This window comes from Chelonoidis abingdonii, chromosome 21 (genome assembly GCF_003597395.2).
Source record: "Chelonoidis abingdonii isolate Lonesome George chromosome 21, CheloAbing_2.0, whole genome shotgun sequence".
Classification (NCBI taxonomy): domain Eukaryota; kingdom Metazoa; phylum Chordata; order Testudines; family Testudinidae; genus Chelonoidis; species Chelonoidis abingdonii.
This window is the reverse complement of record NC_133789.1, coordinates 1,824,964-1,843,802: the sequence shown is the minus strand read 5'-3', so window position 1 is coordinate 1,843,802 and position 18,839 is coordinate 1,824,964. Positions and strand designations below refer to the sequence as shown.

At 53.1% G+C, this 18,839-nt stretch overlaps 1 protein-coding gene across 2 annotated transcripts in view; it reads right to left on the bottom strand.

The window, feature by feature from the left end:
- The window catches only part of ZNF385C (zinc finger protein 385C), a 147,779-nt gene that overhangs the window by 112,115 nt on the left and 16,825 nt on the right, over positions 1-18,839 (bottom strand). The window lies entirely within an intron of this gene.

The window sequence follows — 18,839 nt, the reverse complement described above, 5'->3', positions numbered from 1 at the left end:
ACGTCCCCAATGCCACCTCGACACCCTGGAGGTGCCAAAAGGTGGGACTCGCAGCTCCGACAGGGAGGCCCTGTTAAATATAATGCCTGCCACCTCCACCCACATGCTTCTGTGCCTCCTTTCAACTCAAACATTGGGCTGGGGGTTAGGAGTTTGGCCGTGTTTGGTGGAGCTTGGAATCATCTTCAATCCACAGCGTGCCGGGGACTGGGAGGGCAGCAGGAGCCAGGCCTGCACAGGATACGTGAGGGGGAGCTGGGAAACCGCTCCCAGGGAGGTGCTTGTTCCCCCAGTGGCACCGCCATGCCGTGACAACGAAAAACGGTGCCCTCCGAGACGCGCCGGCGCTGAGGGAGTGGCCTGGCTGCACCCCAGTTTGGGGGCCTGTGGAACATTTGCAGCCCATGAAAGGTGGGCCCCAGAGAGGTGAGAAAGATGGAGCCCACAGCTGGTGTCTACCATACACTCACATACTGTACAGTGAGCCTGAGACACCTCAGGGGCAGCTGGACAGAGGGGCTCTGTTCATGTCTGTGGGACACAAGGCAGGTCCCGGCATCCTACTTGACAAGCTTGTGCCTAAGACCAGGAAGTGTTATACGGGATCGACTGGCTCAGCAGCAGCAGCATCTAGTGGTTAGAGCACAGAACCGGGCACTTGGATTCGTACAACTAAAGGCCAGAAGGGCCCATTCTGATTATCCAGTCTGACCTGGATGCAACAGAGAACCTGGCATTCCTGTCACTTCAGGTTGAACGTAAGTTTGTATTTCTCCTCGCACGTTCTATCCCCTGCCCTTTGTATGCCTCGGCTGCAAACCATGGCAGCTGGTTAACCACCACGCTGCTCCCCCTGTGAGTGGTGTTCACACCCCCATCGAACACACTACAGAACCAGCCAACCCTCATCCCCAGGCCTAGTGAGCCACAGCATCTGCCAATAGGCTCAGAAAGGCTTCCCAGCGCTTTATCGGGGCCTCCCCTGGCTTACAGTCCGGCCACTCGCCCTGCCCCACCGTCCTTCTCAGCCCTTCCAGCTGGGCTCCAGCCCCCTGTGCTGAGCCTTCCCCAGCCCCTTGCAGAGACCTGACTGCTTGGGAGCCCCAGAGAACTGGGAGCCCCTGGCCTTCCACTCCCTGCAGGCCTGGTTTCAAGTCACCTGCTCCCATCCTGTGTCCCGTCCCCTGGGGGATACACCTGGCACAGGTGAGGCTGCGGCCCAGCCCCCTGGCAGGGCCAGCTCCCCGGGGACAGTGCTCTGGTAAGCACCGAATGGTGGTGGCGTTGTTAATACAGGGCCAGGCTGACACCGCTTACCGGGCCCATTCAGGAGCCCTCCACAGTCAGACATGGGGCAGTGCTGCTAACCCCCAGAGCCCTGAGGCAGCCGGGCCCAGAGGCGGCGCGTCCCGTCCCATTAGCGAGCGCACCCAGTGCTGCCCGGCCCAGCCCCCTGGTCTAGAGGCCTCCCCCACCCTATCTGCAGAGCCAGGGTGTTTCCTGTCAGGGTCACGGAGCTCAAGGTCATCTTGTCCGACTTCCTGTACGGCCCAGGCCTGAGCCTGTCCCCCAGTTACCCCTCCACCAAAATGTTTCTCTAGGCCTCCCGCTAGGGGCCCTGGGGGCAGGGGAAGGGGGAGAGGAGGTGACTGACGTAGAGAGACCCACGACCTCCTCCACTCCCTCGCCAACCCCACACACTCTGTGGGCAACCCAGGTCACTCGTCTGGGGCTCCCTTTCTCAGAGCCCACCCTGGGATGCCCACAGAGCCAGCTTTTCAGAGCTGCTGAGCTCCTCCTGCGGCTCTGGCTGGAAAGACTCACAGCAATCCCTGCACTCGGGAAACAGCTTTCTGCATATCTGTAAAAATCCAGACTGACCAGCGAGAGAAAGGCACTGACTGAAAACACAGTCTGGGCCGTCCCGTCCCGCTAACCGGTAACCGAACGGCTCAGCAGCTCTTCTCTGGCACGCCACAACCGGACAAGGGCGCAGCACCTCCCAGCAGCCTCAAGATGGAGCAAACACACTTTTTTCCCTGAGATGGGAAATAAGTGCACATAGCTTGCTGGAAAGGGAGCAGCGTGGGCATGGCTGGGACCAAGTGTGGAGAAAGGCAATCAGGGCCCTAGGAACCCCTGGGCCAGGGCCACTCCCCTAGGGCCCCACCCTCACTAGGAGTGGCAGGGGTTTCCCACCCCAAGAGGCCAGGCAGCAACATGAGAACCCCAGGGAAAGCAGCAGGAATGGCAGCAGGGGGTGTGGGAGGCAGCACGTACCCCACCAGCTGCTTGTCCCTGCTGGGGTAGGGGCTGTGCTTGCTGCACTCTCCCACTCCTGCCACTCACACAGCCCTCTACTGGGATGGGGTTGCCAGCACCCCCACAGAGCAGCGGTCTTGGAGTTAACATCCTCTTGAGATGCACTGTGTGGTTCAGAGCAATTGTCTCAGTCTCTCTGCAAACCCAGGCAGACATTGCCACATCGGTGACACTCAAATCACATTTCCCAGCTTTCCTTTGCAACTATAAAAGCTAGAGGAATGAAGGCTGAGAGTCTGGTGTACTCCCATGACTCCAGGAGCCAGGGCCTGTAGTGTGTGTGTGTGACAAACTGGGAATGTTCTTAATATTTTCTCTGAAAACTGTGTTTGTGCCTCAGTGTCCCCTATGCAATTCTTAATATCTAGGTGGTGGAATAAGGGTGTGTGATTGCTGCAGAGCAAAGGGCCAGTGCACCTAAATGCCTGGCACTCTGTCTCCTAGCAGCTGATGGCCTGGGCCCCTCCTCTGCAAAGGTGCCAACTGAAGGTGTTGGAGACAAAGGGATCAGGTGACCTCCTGGCCCGGGAAAGGAGCTGAGCAGAGAGGAGGGGCTGGAGGGAGGTTAGTCTGGAGCTACCTGGGGATAAGGAGTGAAGTGCAGACCTAGGGGTCTGGCTCACTGCCCCCCAGAATGGACCCGGCCGAGGGGTCTGGTTCGCTGTATCTACAAGCTCTGTTTTAGACCCTGTTCCTGTCATCGAATAAACCTCTGTTTTGCTGGCTGAGAGTCACGTCTGACTGCAAAGTGGGGGTGCAGAACCCTGTGGCTTCCCCAGGACCCCGCCTGGGTGGGCTCGCTGTGGGAAGCACACGGAGGGGCAGAGGATGCTGAATGCTCCAAGGAGAGACCCAGGAGGTGAAGCCGTGTGAGCTTCTTGCCCTGAACAAGTCTGCTCCAAGGGAGAGGAGGCTCCCCAAAGTCCTGCCTGGCTTGGTGGGGAGCAGTTCCAGAGCATCGCCCGGGGACTCCGTGACAGTGTGCGATGAGAGTCTCACTGAAAGTCAAAGCCTAAATTATTATTATTATTTACTGTCTGTGCTGTGTTAGCACCTGGGAGCCCAGGCATGGGCTAGGTGCTGTACAAACACAGTGCCTAAGTTTCTGTCTCACACACCGTCATTAAGTCACAGCAGGCTCCGAAGGGGAAATCCAAGGAAGAAGCAGCAGCCAGCACCTCTCCATGGGAAGGTGACTGGACTCACGCCTCCAATGGGACAGCGGGGAGCAGCACAGTGAGCTAGTCATGGCTGCAGGGCAGCATTAAAGCCGAAGCAGGTAACGTGGCCCCAAGGGGATAGGAAGAGCTCGCATGAAGATACTGGGAGAGAGAACCCAGTAGGCCCATTAATAAAGGTAGAAGACGACCAGTTAATCCTCGTCTGTACACAGCTGGGTGACTGTCCCGGACACCCTGTTCGAAGCGGCCCCCCAACACCAAGGAGGGAGTTGTTTGGACAAAAGTAACAAAGCATGTGTCCCTTGGCAACAGTGGGGACAGGAGAGCTTGGGCACAGCCCCTCGTTCAGCATCGCTGTGCACCCCGCACTGTTGTTCATGCCAGGGCAAAGCAAGTGTGAAACACCGCTGTCCTGATACAGCAGGCAGCACATCACACCCGCCGCCTGCTGGCGTACGCGATGGCACACGGCGCAAAGCAGCCATGGTAAACCGGGCTGCGAGGAGGCACAGCTGGCAGGGATGGGCAATCCGCAGTCTGGGGCCTGCAGGGAAGTGGCTGCATTCATGCTGAGCCAATGGCGACTCTCAGAGAGCTCCGGTCAGCTTCCAGCAACGTGCTACACCTGGGCACGAAGCCACTGACCCCCAGGGAGCCCAGCTGGTCCAGAACACCGCAGCCTGTTGCACCTGCTCTGCACCCCCATGCCAGCCCTCCAGGGACCAGACAGTCACAGTCAAGGTCTCGGCCTTTATCTCCAAAGCACGCAAGGGCCTAGGTTGCCTCTAAGACCATCTAAAGCTCCAGGACAAGGAACATGGGGGACAACCCCGCTCCCCAGGCACAGCAGAGCTCTCCGCAGCAAGGACAGGCGTGGGACACGGCGCTTTCCCAGGGACCAGTGTGAGACGAACTCCTGTAAAGACCAAGAACCATCCAACCCTGCAGCACCACCCTCTGCAAGTGACAGGGGTGCGTCTCTGACCAGCCTTCCCTCACACACTCAGCATGATGCACACGTCACTGCCCCACACAAACCCCATGCTGCTCCCCCAGCTCTCCCCTGAGCAGAGCGGAGAGAACAGACGGCCCACGGGCGACAGGTGTCAGTCACGTTGCTTAATGCACGACGGGAACGTTCTCAGAAACGACGGCGATAAGGGTGGTATAAAAACCTTGACAGAACAGAACATGGTTAGATGAATTAGTGATAATTACATGGAACAATCATTAGAACCGCACTGTAACTCCGCTACACAATACAATCAACTTACGGTGTGGACGTTAAGTGCGGGGAGGGGTTGCCAATTGTCAGCCCGGTTCAGAGCTTTCCCAATATCCCCAGATTCAGGCCCAAATATACTTCAACCATGGCAAACTCCAGAGGACCCCTGGGGCTCTCCTGAACTATAGAATGAGCTACGGTGCTTGGAGAGACCTGGAGCTTTGCTGTTCCGCTAGACACACTGGCTTTTGGTACCTAGTTCAGACCCAGGGAGGTCTTGTCTGCAGAAGCGTTGTACCATCTCCATTACAGCTGTACCGTTAAAGTGATACTACCAGTGTTGGGCAGAGGCAGTTCTAGCAGGGTACTGAGACCGTTACAGCTATTCCCACACAGGAGGGGGAATCAACCACACCGGCGTAACTGCCTCCTCCATAGGGGCTGTCATGACATTGCCATAAACTATACGGGTGAAAATAATCACGCCTCGAGCCCAAATAGTGACACCAGTTTAAAAGCTGCGTGTAAACCTGGTCTTGGGGTCTAGAAGCTTCCTCCACCCCACCCCTTTCTTATATTGGTTCAAATTTCTGGCCAACATTTTCAACAAGCGGGGAAGCTCAGAATCCCTAAGTCCTTATTTAGCCAACTAACCAGGCGGCTGAGTTTTGAAAAAACGCTGGGTCCTGGAGTGAATGGGAGATGGCAGGCACTTGGCCCTGCTAAAATCAGGCCACTTATTTTGGTGGGGGGACTCAGGAGCCCAACGCTTGCTAATTTTTTCAGACTCTCGCTCGTGAGGTTGGAAAGAGCGTTTGCCAACTCTGGTGATTCTATCAGGAGTCTCTTGGCATTGTGAGTCTCTCTTTAAGTACCTATCCCTGGTGGAGAAAAACTCGAAACCGTGAACTCCTCTGAAGGCTCAAAATAAAAGAAACCACCATGTAATTAAAAAAAAAAAACCTCATGAATTTTAAGTCAGTCTCGTGATTTTTGACCTATGGGTTTTGAACACTTGTGATTGCCACAAGTGCTGTGGAACGGAATTTTCCTGCTGTAAGAGCAGGGAGTTAAACAACAAAAACGTTGCTTTGTCAACTATGGAGTCCTACAATTTACGGTCTCTAACCACAATGCACAATAACCAGCAGTGCCAGCTGCACTGGGCTGCTCACAGGCTCATGAGCACTGACATTATCGACCGATACAGCAGCCAGTCTGGGATCTGCAGCTTGCCCCTGCTCCTATGCCCAGGAGCAGCCAGTGGAGATAAGGACAAGGCAGAGAGAGAGGGATGTGACAAGTGATTGAAGAAGGTCCACTCCGTGTGCATTTCTCTGATTTATACAGGACAAGCTCCTGCTTTCTGCCTTTGATTCCTTCCAAAGGGACTCAGGCTTTGGGTGGAGTTGTTTTTTTAACCTTTTCTTTTCTTCTTTTTACTTTTCATCTGACCCTTTCTCCAGTTCTCCCAGCTTTTCCCTCCCCTGTTTCTTCTGGTTTTCAAAGGCAAAGCAAAAGAACAGAACCACAGCAGAACAGGCAGGGAAGATGAGAATTAACTACACAAGGTCTTGGAGTGACACTGCCAGGAAGTCCCTGGGGGTGAATTTTCACAGCACGGCCATTAGTAACTAGGCCAGGTGTGTAAAAAAGGTGCAGGCGGGTTCCTGTGCTGCAAATCCTGAAATCCCTCCTGGGCGGACAGCAGGCACAGGGTCTAGGCACCAGCACCACCTAAGTCCTATTTTGAGAGCCTGGGTGGTACCTAGGTCTTTCGTTGGTCCTAAGCCCAGGCTGAATTTCACACACTGGGAAGCGGCACCTGCAGATGAGGAGTCAGCTGGGTGTTTGCACACCCATGAATGCTGGTGTTTTCTGGGCACACCCTCTGCGCCTTGCTGGGCAGGAGGGGCTTCAGAGTCCTGCTCGCTTGTAGAAACGGCTCCTTTCCCCGCCTCCCCGGCACATCGCTGACCACAAGGCTACTGCAGCTGTGCTGATGCCCCAAGGTGCCTGAACGAGAACATGGGTAGGACAATACACACCAGATTGAGATGTGGGATTTGTCAATCTCCCCAGCTTGCTCCTGGCCCTGGGCACGGTGCTACCGCGGATACAGCCCTCAGCACCACGGGGGCGGAGTCCCTACGAATCACTGCCGGATTCGATCTTCACAACCCCCAGCGAGCTCGGGCAGTGTTTATCTCCGGCACACGGACGGTGAACTGAGAGGCACACGGTAGATGAAGTCACTTGTCCAAGGTCACCCAAGGTGAAAGTCTGTGGCAGAACTGGAAACTGAATCCAGGTCTCTTGAGTCGCAGTCCAGCACTTTGTTAATGACACCGCCTTTTCCTGCTGCTCCCTGCAGCCCACCATGGCTTGGGACAAGCATCCCAGCCCCCTCCCTCCAGCCTCAGCGTGCAACCGAAACTTCAACCAGCCTCAAAGCAAGACAGACTCTACGGAGATGAGGGTCTGGAATCTGGGCCTGACGAATGCACCACAACGCACTAGTGAACTTTGAGGGGACAGAGCAACCGACACATGTCCCGACACAGCAGCCGCTCACGACCTCTGTTGCTGCGGCAAGACAGGTTGTGTGTGTGTATTTCCAATGCCCTCCCGTTACTGTTCGGGCTATTTTCATCAGGATTACAGCCAGGGCAACCAAGCTAAAATTGGAACATTATCCGGACTAAATATCTCAACAATCTCGCTGGTCTTAAAAAAAGGACCCGCTGTTGCCTTGATTAGAGCGCAGCAACCCATCGCGGCTCTCATTACATACTGAACATGTCTGCTCCAGCCACGTGCTCGCCTGTCTCATTCACTTAACTTCTCCGATGCCTCCCATGTTCGTTCCGCTTCTCAGGTGTCGGGTCTGTAATTCAGCGATTTGTCGCCCATCCAAGTCCACAGATTAGCTCTGAAGACTCGCGTTTTCACAGCTACCGGCTGCTTGGCTGAAATAGGTGAAATTCACCCCAGCTAGAGGGCACCCCTTCAGTCGTCTACATGCATTCTCTGCACCCCAAAAGAGAACGGTGTCGCTCTGTCTAGGGCTTGTCTGCCCAGGCGCTTACCATCCCCCTAGCTGAGCCTCTGCCAATCACTACTGGAGTGTATCCTCGCCGACGCCAGGTGAGGTAGGCGCATAGCATCCCCAGTATACAGAAGGGAAACTGAGGTACAGAGTAGGTTGAGTGATTTGCCCAAGGTCACACAGGACATCTGTGGCAGAGCCAGGGTTTGAATGCAGGTCGCTGGAGCCCCGGTGTCCTGACCCACAAGACCACCCTTCCCCTCTAGAGGGGCATGTGGGAGCTCAACTTACAGCGACTTTTCAAGGAGATCTGCAATTTCAGTTGACTCTTAATAAGATCAGTGGTTGCTTGAGTGCAACAGGTGTGGTTTCCACTAATCCCCTGCCCTCCTCCCACCAACCCTTAAACAGCTGCTTGGCAGTGCCAGCTTCTGCATTCGCCAATGCCTGTAGCTACATGAGGCCCAGAGGCTGAGACAGGACACAGACCTCTGGCTAATGGGGCAGGAAGCAGTTTTCCTTGGGGGCAGATTCCTCCACGGTTGCCTTCCGCAGGGTGTCTTACACCTGCCTCTGAAGCAGCTGGGAGTGGCTGCCATGGGAGACAGGACTGGGCTAGATGGGCCTCCAGAAAAGTGACAATTCTTAGGGAACGGCTTTGACACACGAGACTTTAGCCACTGTTCCAGGTTGACCGACAGATCTGGTCACACGTGGGCAGGCGAAAGCTTCACATTGGGTCAGAGCGTTTTCCCTGGAGCCGACGGGTTTTGGTCCCCAGAAGACTAGAAATTGCCTCCCTAGTGCCACTGATGGCAACGCAGGGAGACGGTCTCCTGACGGCTGTGAAAAGCTCCCTGACAGATGTCTAAATCTCTCTGAAATAAAAGAAGGTCAGAATCATAACCGTCATGCCACCAGAGAGCCTGGCAGCAAGGCACTAAGTGATCCCATGAGTCTCTCTTCTCGGAGTGACGCCCACTGGGCATTTACGGGTGAGGCCACGAGAAAGCAACAGGGGCATGTGCTGGGCTGCCTGGCACATGCGAGCCAATGCCAGCAGGGTGATGAGGGGCAGAAGCCTGGTGAACAGCCAGATCTGAGCTGCGAACATGGACAAAGCAGGAGCTGACAGTGAATGGGCCCCAAGAGAGTGTGGCAGCCTTGGGACAGGCAGGGAAAGCCAGAACGCTTCCAGGACAGAGGGGCAAAGTGAGGACAGCGAATCTTGTTGCTAAGGCACTGGCTGGGGACTCAAGAGACCTGGCTCTGCCACAGACTCCCCATGTGACCTTGGCAAAGTCACTTCATCTTTTGGAGTCTCAGTTTCCCCATCTGTGATAAGGGGATAAATATTCTCCCCTTGGGGGAAATTCTCCAGCCTGGGTCAGCCTAGGTGATTGGAATAATCCCTCCTCGCCTTGAAATCTAGGCAAGGGTACAGCAGGAATGTGGAAGGCAGAGACAGGGCGTTAGAGCTCTAGGGGGCAGCAAGAAATAAATCGAAGGGATGAGAACTGACATGCTTTGCTCAGGGAGCCTGGGCTGGGAAATGGAAGCAGACAAAGGGTAAAGTTTTCAAAAAGTGTCTAAGTGACTTAGGAGCCTAAATCTCACTGCAACTCAGGCTACATCCACACTGCAAACAAAGCTGTGTCTTAACTGCGGTTAGCTAACTCCAGATAAAACAGCAATGAGAGCACAGCACCTCCGCTCTAACTCCAGTTCGCAGCCTGGGCTGGCACTCATGCTGCTGGGTCTTCACTGCTGTTTTAGCTAGGCCGAGTAGAGAACGCAGAGTTACAACCCCCATCAGCATCTTTGCTGATTTACAGGGTAAATCTTCATCTCCAGACCCTGAATACAGCAAGAATCGGTGAGGCAGGGAAGTCTTAATACAGTAGCAGCAGCTAGTTTACAATTTTAAGGCCATTTTTATAGACTTGTATTACAGTCCATAATCTCGGGTCTCTCTCGCTCTCTTTTTTAAATAACACCATAATCACACGTCGCAACAAGGTGTAACACAGGGACAAATACGAGAGAGAATTTAGAACTGGAGGCATTAAACGTCGAAAATAAACAAGAAATGGACTATTTTACAGACAGCTCGTCTTTCCCCCACGGAGCAGCCAGATGGACATTAAGGGGAAAGTTATGGAGTTAAATCTCTCCTAGGGCTGGGATCTGAACTGAACACGAGCCTGGATTTGAACTGCGTGAGGCCACTGGAGAGCAGGCTGTGCTTAGCCCCAGACAGGTTTACATTGTGCATGTTCTGTAGGTGGGACCAAGGCGGCAGGATTCCTGGGCTCTATTCCCACCTCTGTTGCTTATCCCTGGAGAGTGAAATTCTCCCCTGCCCACAGGGTCTGGACGGGGCTGAAACTCGGAGCCATATTTCGGTGGTTTGAGTTGTGCCTCAGCCTAGTTCTAAACAGGAGTGAGTTTCCACCTCTGATCATGGGAGTAGTCACTGGAGCCCCTCGTGCCTCAGTTTACCCCCCCTTTAAATGCACATCACAACAATTCCCTACCCAGCAGGGGCATCGTGAGGCATTGTGAATGTTTCCGAAGTGTACTGGGATCTCTGGGTGAAGGATGCGAGAGGGTGCCTGTCTTAGTAACGAGTGTGGCCCTTCCCCACACGCAACTCGGAGCGGGTCTGAGCAGACACAGAACAAGCCCCCGAGTGTCCCACTTCAGTTACTGAGCCAGGCCCAGCGGGGGGTTATTTTTGGAAATTCAATTCACGTAACTGGGTGAGGCACCACAGCACGCTCCCAAGGCTTCCTCAGACGCATCATGAAACAGCATGAGCTTTGCTGGAGCGCTGCGCTGCATTTTGCCCAGCCCTGTCCTACAAAGAACAGCAGCAGAGACAACATACACAGTGGATTTCATCCATTCACTCAACTCCCTCTTTTGGTTCTGGACATTCTCCTGGTACCAAGCCTCATTGACTCACTAGATTCACGACATCTTTGTCCAACCATAAGAGATAGATACAGGGGTTAAATTACCCTGATGGGCCATTACGACGCCACCAGAGAGCTGCCAAATCAACCTGAAGCTGAAAATCCTGGTCATATTGATTTGGGATTTAATGGTGGGTGAAATGTATGGAAATTGATGAATATGGAGCAGCAGGTTAAAGCATTCATCATCTGTATTTCAGCATGCGGGTTGCAGCAGGCGTCCAGGCCAACTCCAATTTGCTGTCGGTTTCCCAGAGAAACAGACTGTGATGGTTTCATCTTTATCCTCTCAGGGGTTTTGGACCCAGGGCAGCTTCAGCCTGGAGAATGGAAGCCACAGCATATTCAGCGGTGCTGTTAGCAGCCCCGACCAAGTGACAGTCCCATTTCACACAGGGGGAGTGGAGGTCCAGAGATGAAGTGACGTGACCAAGGTCACACAGGGGGCTGGGGCAGAACCAGGACCAGAACCTAATCTCCCACGTCCCAGTCCAGTGCTTTAAACACTAGCTCATCCTTCCTAAACAAAGTCAGCAGAAACGAGCTCTCGTTCCCATCTAGGTCACCTGTGTGACTACCCCCCAGCTTGGTGGTGGACAGACACTTCCACCCCCTGAGGGCTGGGTGTGGAATGGTGGTATCCAAGCCAATCTATCAGCAAAGGTTCCACGTCCCCAGGCAACACTAACCCGTCCCTCGCTGTGACTCCCAGCAGGAAGGCCAAGGAAAGTCTCCGTGCCCACCCCCAGCTTGCCCTTGCAGGCACATGGGCAGTGGGGGGGGCTGGCACCTCCCCCATGCCCTGCTCTTTTCTCCTCTGGCTGCAAATTGACCTTGAGAGGGAAGCAGCTGACAGCTCCTAACCTTAGAAGCAAAAACAATGGTGGTAGCAGATTAAAGCAGCCAAAAGCCGGAGTGAGGTGAACATCAGGCCCTGGATGGCACCAGCAAAAATCAGCTGAGAAATTCAGCACCAGCGCAACTCTGCTAGCCATCGACTCCTGGCTCCATGCCCTGCCCATGCGACCAATCCCTCCGTTGCTCCCCTCGCTGGAGCCGCACCGGCGCTGAATTAGGCAGCTGGTTTTTGCTAGAGCAGAGGGATCGCAAATGCACGGTTCCTGCCCTCCTCCTCCATGTGTCCTGGCATAGGTGGTGAGCTCTGGGGTGGAGACTGGCTTGCTCCACGGGCCAGTTTTTGAGAGAGCTCCGCCCATCAGGTGCCCGTTGGAAAACCTGGCCTTTATTTCAGCGAGTAGGCAGGAGTGGAATTCCTTGGACTAGCTAGTCCTGCTAGTGACGACCAAGAAGCTGAAAATCTGGTTCCAAGCACGACAGTGTTGGTTTGACCTAGGCGCTCTAAATCATTCAAATAGGAAGTCGCACTCCTTTAGTACCACGGGTAGCAGAATGTCCCTCTGGATCGGCGTGAGCAAAGGCAGAATCATCCCAGAAACAGAGAACGTCCCCCCAATTTATTTTTGATACAGCATCAGTTTCTGGAAATGACCCTGTAGAAAGTTCTCTGGCTTTACTGGCCAAGTGTATGCCAGGGAACTGAAAACTGAATCCCACACCCAGCTCTGACACTGACGTTGGATCACCTTAGGCAAGTCACTTAACCTCTCTGCCGGCTTTCCCATCTCAACGGCGGGGAGAATGCCAGAGCGGCGCAGGGCAGGTTCCAGCTTACAAATTGCATTAAGGATGACAAGTGCTCCGTCTTGCTATTCAGTGCACCAAGCACTAAGGCAGCAAAGAGACACTTTAACACTAACCTGCTTCAAATCTAAGCAAAACAAACTCATTTCTGGCGCTAGACCACAGATCCATGGCTACCACCCAGCCATGAACATGAGCCGAGGCACCAAGGAAGTAACACACAGATGATCAAAAGGACAAATCTTTTAAAAGACTTGATCTCCCTGGACTGCATCTCACTCAGTGCCCCTGGAAGGGAAGGCCTGTTACCGGATTAAACCCTAATATGTTGGTGCAACTGAGCATCCGGTCAGGTTCTCATGAAGTGTGGTCATCGTCCTACTCAAGCAAAGGCTTTATTCTAGCCACGTTCTCAGGGCGCATGCCGACACGTGTAAGGTCCACCGCCCTGTGCACTGCAAGCTGACTGCCGCATCTAGTTTGGAGACGCATTCGTCTTTCTTTAATCTGCGCAGAATCCGATGCATCTATTCATGCCTCATGAGGGCATTCTGAGGTACTCAGTCAGGGCTAATTACAAACAGTGGGCCACATCGTTGGTGTAAATTGGTGTAATTCAGCCAGAGTCAATGGAGTGATGCTGATTTACACCAGCTGAGGATCTGGCCCAAAACAACTAGTAACTTTGAAATCAATTCTACTCCAGCATTCGGCTCTGACAAGTAAGGAGCGTGGGACAAACACAACACCTTTAGCTAAACAGTGACGTCCTGGCTAAGGTGGCCAAGAGTTGAAATCGTGTGGTTTGAGTCCAGACGTAACTTAGTAACAACTGGGATTGATTTTCATTATTTGGGATTGAATCAAAATGACCCAGATTGAGTTGTCTGACAAAACTTTTGGCAACTGCATTTTAAACGTATTTGAAAATGTCCATATTTGTATTTACAAAGACTCACAAGGAAGCCAGGAATATACAACAAACCAAGAAAAACCTTAACGAATGCAACCCAAACTGTTTCCCACTATTGCTGGCTCACAGTTTGTGCTTTGCGAAGTAAATCACCGTTATAGCTCATCAAGTATTCCCATTAAAAGCGGTTTGCATATAGCAAGTAATTAGCCGATATTTTTATAACACTTTGAAGATTTAAAGCTTGGTATAAGTGCTACTAAAGCACTGGAGAAGTACTATAATATCGTAACGTCTGTATACACAGTAAAAACATATATTCTTATTGATGGAACAGACACATACATACAGTTCAGCAGAAGCCACCGCAAACCCCTGAATGCTAAAGTCCATCAGAACAGAAAATCCATATTAAACGCTACTTTGGGAGTTTTTCTTACTGACACTGCAAAGGATCTGGTCATTTCTTTTTTCAATCACTTCACTAGAGGAGTAGCTTTTAGTGCAGTTACGACCGATAGATTTCTAGCCAATTCATCCCAGCTTCGTTCAGGACAACGGTTTTAAAAAGGTGACATTTCGTATCATTAATCTAATGCACTACAAGGCTCTTACCTGAATGGCACCAAACAGACAGTTTTCTCTGCCCGGCTGCTCCCCAGCACCCCTCTCCTCCCGTATGAGACAAGAGAGTAGAGGAGACGCCCCTACAACAGACTCCCCGGGAGAATTTCTGACATTTGTCTCATATTGCAGGGAGCACTTGGCCGCGGTTTGATCACCACTAAATCAGCTGTTATCAGCAAGCTGCGAACAAAGCCCCAGGCAAACAGTGGAAGTTTGGTGCCTGCTTCGGAGCAAGTTTCCCTAAAGCCCTGAACATCACATGGGAGAACAGGTGCCAACTGGCACACGGCTGTAACTGTAGCAATTACCTTGAGCCAAGAATGGGGAGAATGCACCTGACATCAGCTCGATCAGGGAGTGAACCGATGGGAAGGCTCCCGGCACCGGCTCTAAGGTCATGCCCTGAAAACTCTGATGCTGCCTCATGCAGAGTCACCGATTGCTGCTACGGGGCCCCAAATGCACAGCCCCTGGGACAGCTCCCAGCACTCCCGAGAGGAGGGGGCTGGCACCGCAGGAGGACTGAGGCGCCGGGTCTGCTTTGAACCATGCTGAGTTTGCTCCCCTTCTGCAGGCTCTAGGGCGGGGAGGTGACGGAGCAGCCAGGACTGCACATGGTTTCCCTAGGACAACCCGGCACATGGAAGATCTAGGCACCACATCCCCCTCTCCAGAGACAGAGGGTGTTCTGGGCGCATAACCTCTGCTGAGCTACTGCCTGGATTGTGCCCATTCCTGACTTGGCAGCTTGGCCTGAGCCACCCCCAGGGGTATGTCCCCCATTCAGGGGCAGTTCCTGGGGCTAGAGCACCCCAGGCACAGGGGGGCTCTGCCCAGGCCGGCAGGTGGGAGGTGGCTGCTTGGCAGCCCTGGAGCCATCAGCACACTCTGCTCCTCCATGGGACTTTGTCTGCAATGACCTAAGATGCATCACACTGGCTGTCCCCTCTCACCTCTGCCGGGGTCTTCCCCATCCCACGACAGAGAACAAGGATTTGGGATTCTCTGGCCCTGGGATCCAATGGCGAGTCAACGATCCCAACAGTGCCTGGGCCATCCCTGTACCTCTCTGAGCATCTCAGGACAGAGAGCGATGTTGTGTTTGGGTGTGGCCAGGGCCTAGCACAAAGGGGCCCTGTCCATGACTGGGGCCCCAAGCGCTACCACAATATAAATAAATAATGCTCCTCTCAGGACAGACTCATGGTTAAATGCTCAAACAGGGGACGTCTCGCTCACACACTGAGGGTTTCTAACCATGAGAACTGAGGTCAGGAGAATTCCCCCAGGGAGACGGGCCGGGACCCTGTTGCATTGGCCTAAGTCACCAGCCTGGTTTCTTAAGAAATGAGACATCTGAGTTCCATGCTGAGGGACTGGGTTTTTCTTCAAACAGAGCAATCGTGACTACAATCAGACTTGCTGTAGCAGGAAACTTGATTGCATCTAATGATTCCGCAAGTGACAGACGAACAGACAGTCCTCCACCTGATTTGGCTTTCCTCTTCTGTGGGAGGCTGCAATTCACTGCAACAGACTTTATTTACAACTACAGTGTGCGCTGTGACATATCTATCCCCTGGTTCTAAATCTGACCATATCCTCTTTCCCTGCTTTCGGAGCTCGTCTGATAAATTGTCAATAATACAGGAGCCGTTACTTGACAAACGAGATCAGGGTCCAGTTCCACTTACTGAGCTTTTCAAAATTAAAAACAACAAGGCAGATCTGAGAAAGGCATCAGGGGGTTGCCGTGGCTCCTTCGCAGATTAGGAATCTCATAGGTCATATCCTATCCTTAAACTACCTCTGATTCCAAGCAGAGATTGCCCCGCACGTTGAGGAACAGACCTCTCCCCACCGAGGAACAATGCAGACCGCGGTCCTGAGGCACGCCCATGTGGCGAGAAGCTGGAGACCGTCACCAACTCTCAGTTGTGCCAGGGCTGTATATTTCCTGCACCAACAGAAAACCAGCATGATGTGGGCTGTTTTCTGCGTTCACTCCCGACAAACTGCAGCAGGCCAGAAGGATACTCACTGTGGCGGGAGTGGGGGGTAATTTTTTCACTTCTTGTGATAACTTCCTGCGTGCTTTGGGGTCTCACTTTTTCTGTTAGGCCAGTTCCATGCGCACTCTTCTGCATATAACTATCACAGCAGCATCCATACTGGTAACGCTGGGAGCCTCTACCCAGATCAGGGTTATTACATGGGGTGGCGGCTGCCACTGGGCCCTGATGCAGGCCAGTCACCCTGCCCTGGTACCTCAGAGCGACGCCAGACCTGACCCATTCCACTCTGGGAACACCTTGCACTGGTGCAGACAACGGGGCAGCAGAGAACTGAGTCCTAGCTGACTAACTAGGCCAGGCTAAGTGTGTGGGACTTTACTTCTGTTTTATAATCATAAATGAAGGAAATGTGGGTTTGGCAAAGGTGTGCTGTCCTGTGCATGGAACATCTGTTCCGGGATCACTGATTAGCTCCATTACTTCCTCTGGCGACTTGTTACGAGGCAGGAGAACCCAGGTCTTGCCTGATTACTGACAGATCCTGGAAACAACCCACAAATCTCTCTTGCACCAGCATGGGAGAAAGCAAGAGCCAATGAATGTGCAGAGAGTTTGACAGTTAGTCCAAACAAATTCAGCTGCAAACATTAGCACAGCATAAAAAGGCAGAATCGGAAAGATGGAGAAGAGAAAGATTCATCATCTGGCTGTTTCCTTTGAACTCTGCCTTGCAGACTGCGGACAGGGAGATGCACGAGACAGGACTTTTACGGCAGGCATCACAACATCCTTGCAAGATTGTGTATATCAGCACAAAGGACAGAGCAGAGCAAACTGCTGCACGCTGAACAGCCTTGGTTACCTTCAGGACGTTCACAGTGCTCCAGTGTTGAGGGGTTCAAAGAAGAGTACGCTGCACAGGTGCCAGCCCACTCTGCACCAGTGCAGTGTGTTTACACTTGGGGATTGCACTGGCAGCTACACGGGTGCAAAAATCCCTGATGACAACCATGCCTCAGTCACGGAGTCTTCGTAAACCCCTCCCAAGCATCTTAACACCCTCAGGAGAAGGTGGTAAAAGCTGCTGTTGCCTGGCTTCAGTGCAGCATCTTTCCCCTAGAAATCCAGTGCATCTGCTTCAGTCTTGTTCATCTCAGCCGTGGCCAGCCAACTCCCCACAGAAAACCTGTCCCCCAAATCAGGCTTGCTAGCAGTCAAGAGTGAGCCTGCCACGCATTAGACCAGATGGAAGAGAAGGAGACTCTCTCGCTGTCTCTGTAGCAGGAAAGATGTTCCCTGACTACACCGGATTTGTCAACTGGGGGGAAATGAAATAGAACCAGCCAATGTTACTTCTTCTTTGGCTCTTTTCCCTACACTCAGAAACAATTGCTGAGGACTCCAGCAGCTGAGGAGCATAAGAAATGTGCCCTGAACTGGTCACAGTAACTCCTTTCCATCCAGCTGGCCTAGAGCGAGACCATGCTGCTGTGGTCTCTCTCCATACCTAGGGCTAGGCAGGAGGGGAGGCCACAGTTGGAGGTTAAGATCCTGGGGAGTTTCAGAGTCAGTCCTGGCTCTGCTATAATGACCTGGGGCAAGTCCCTACATCCACACTGCATGAAAACACCCGTGGAATGAGAGTCAGAGCCCAGGTGGCACTAAAACCTGCACTGTGGACGTTCTGCTCGGGCTCTGAAAGCCCTGGGCGGGAATGAATACCTGGCGATTTTTCACACCGTTGCATGGACCTGCGGGTGCAGACCCTGGCTCGGAGACTCGCTACCACAGAATAGGGGTTGGGTTTTTTGCAGCACAGACCCACGCCCCAGTTCACCAAAGCACCTAAACATGAGGTTGACTCAGTCGGGCTCAGCACACGCTTAAATGCTTTCCTGACCTGGGGCCTCAAATTCTCTGTTTCAGGTGCTCAATAGGCCCCTGTCACCACAGCATCTGGGCACCTCACAACCCCTTGCAGGATAGGCTATTATCCACGGCAGAAACTGAGCACAGAATAACCCAAGAGCCTGCCAGAAAGCCATTGCTCCATTGATCACCCAAGCAAGCTAGATCATTGCATGCAGATATAATTTATGGCTCCGCAGGAATCGGCAGTATTCCCCTCAGACAGGAGCACAGCACGTGGCAGACACGCTTCTGGGAAGAACGGTCGGGCTACCGTCTACGCGGCCGGGGGCAATCGATCCCGGGGGTTCTGCTGGAAGAATCCTTTGATTGCTGTAATGTTTTTACAGTTGATGGCATCGGGCAGCTCCCACTGTCTGTGCCATCGCCTCTCAAAATAGATTAGAGGCGTGCAACCTGATGCAGCCACTGTGCATGCTCTGGCCGCGCTGCTCCTTCAAGGCTCTTCCCAGTCGCTACAAACAGGTTTGAAAATCCCCCTGAAATTAAATCCTGACACCGCTTGGGAGGTGGCAGGGCCCCCTCCTCTGCACACCGAGTTGGCTCTGGTCAGTATAATAACGCCTGACCTTCACGGCGACCCACGCATAAATCCATAAATCATGAGCCTGACACTAAAACACGTGACACAGGATTTTTTTTTTTTTTACTTTTTTTAAGTTCTAGGAATCTGCTCTTCTCGGTGTCCCCGTCACAGTAATCCCACACAATCTCTTTAGCGGCCCTCCCCGTTAGCCTGGCCACTTAGCGCCACATTTTCACCAGGGCTTGACACATCTGGAGACTCTCCATAGGCGGCACAATGGGTGTGGCTGTGAGGCCATGTCCTACAAGGGGCTGAGTTCTGCGTAACTCCAGCCGCTGGGAGCCTCCATCGACTAACACGGACAACTTGGTCAGGTTTAAAGCCTACAGAATCACCCCCATAAGGAAGGGAG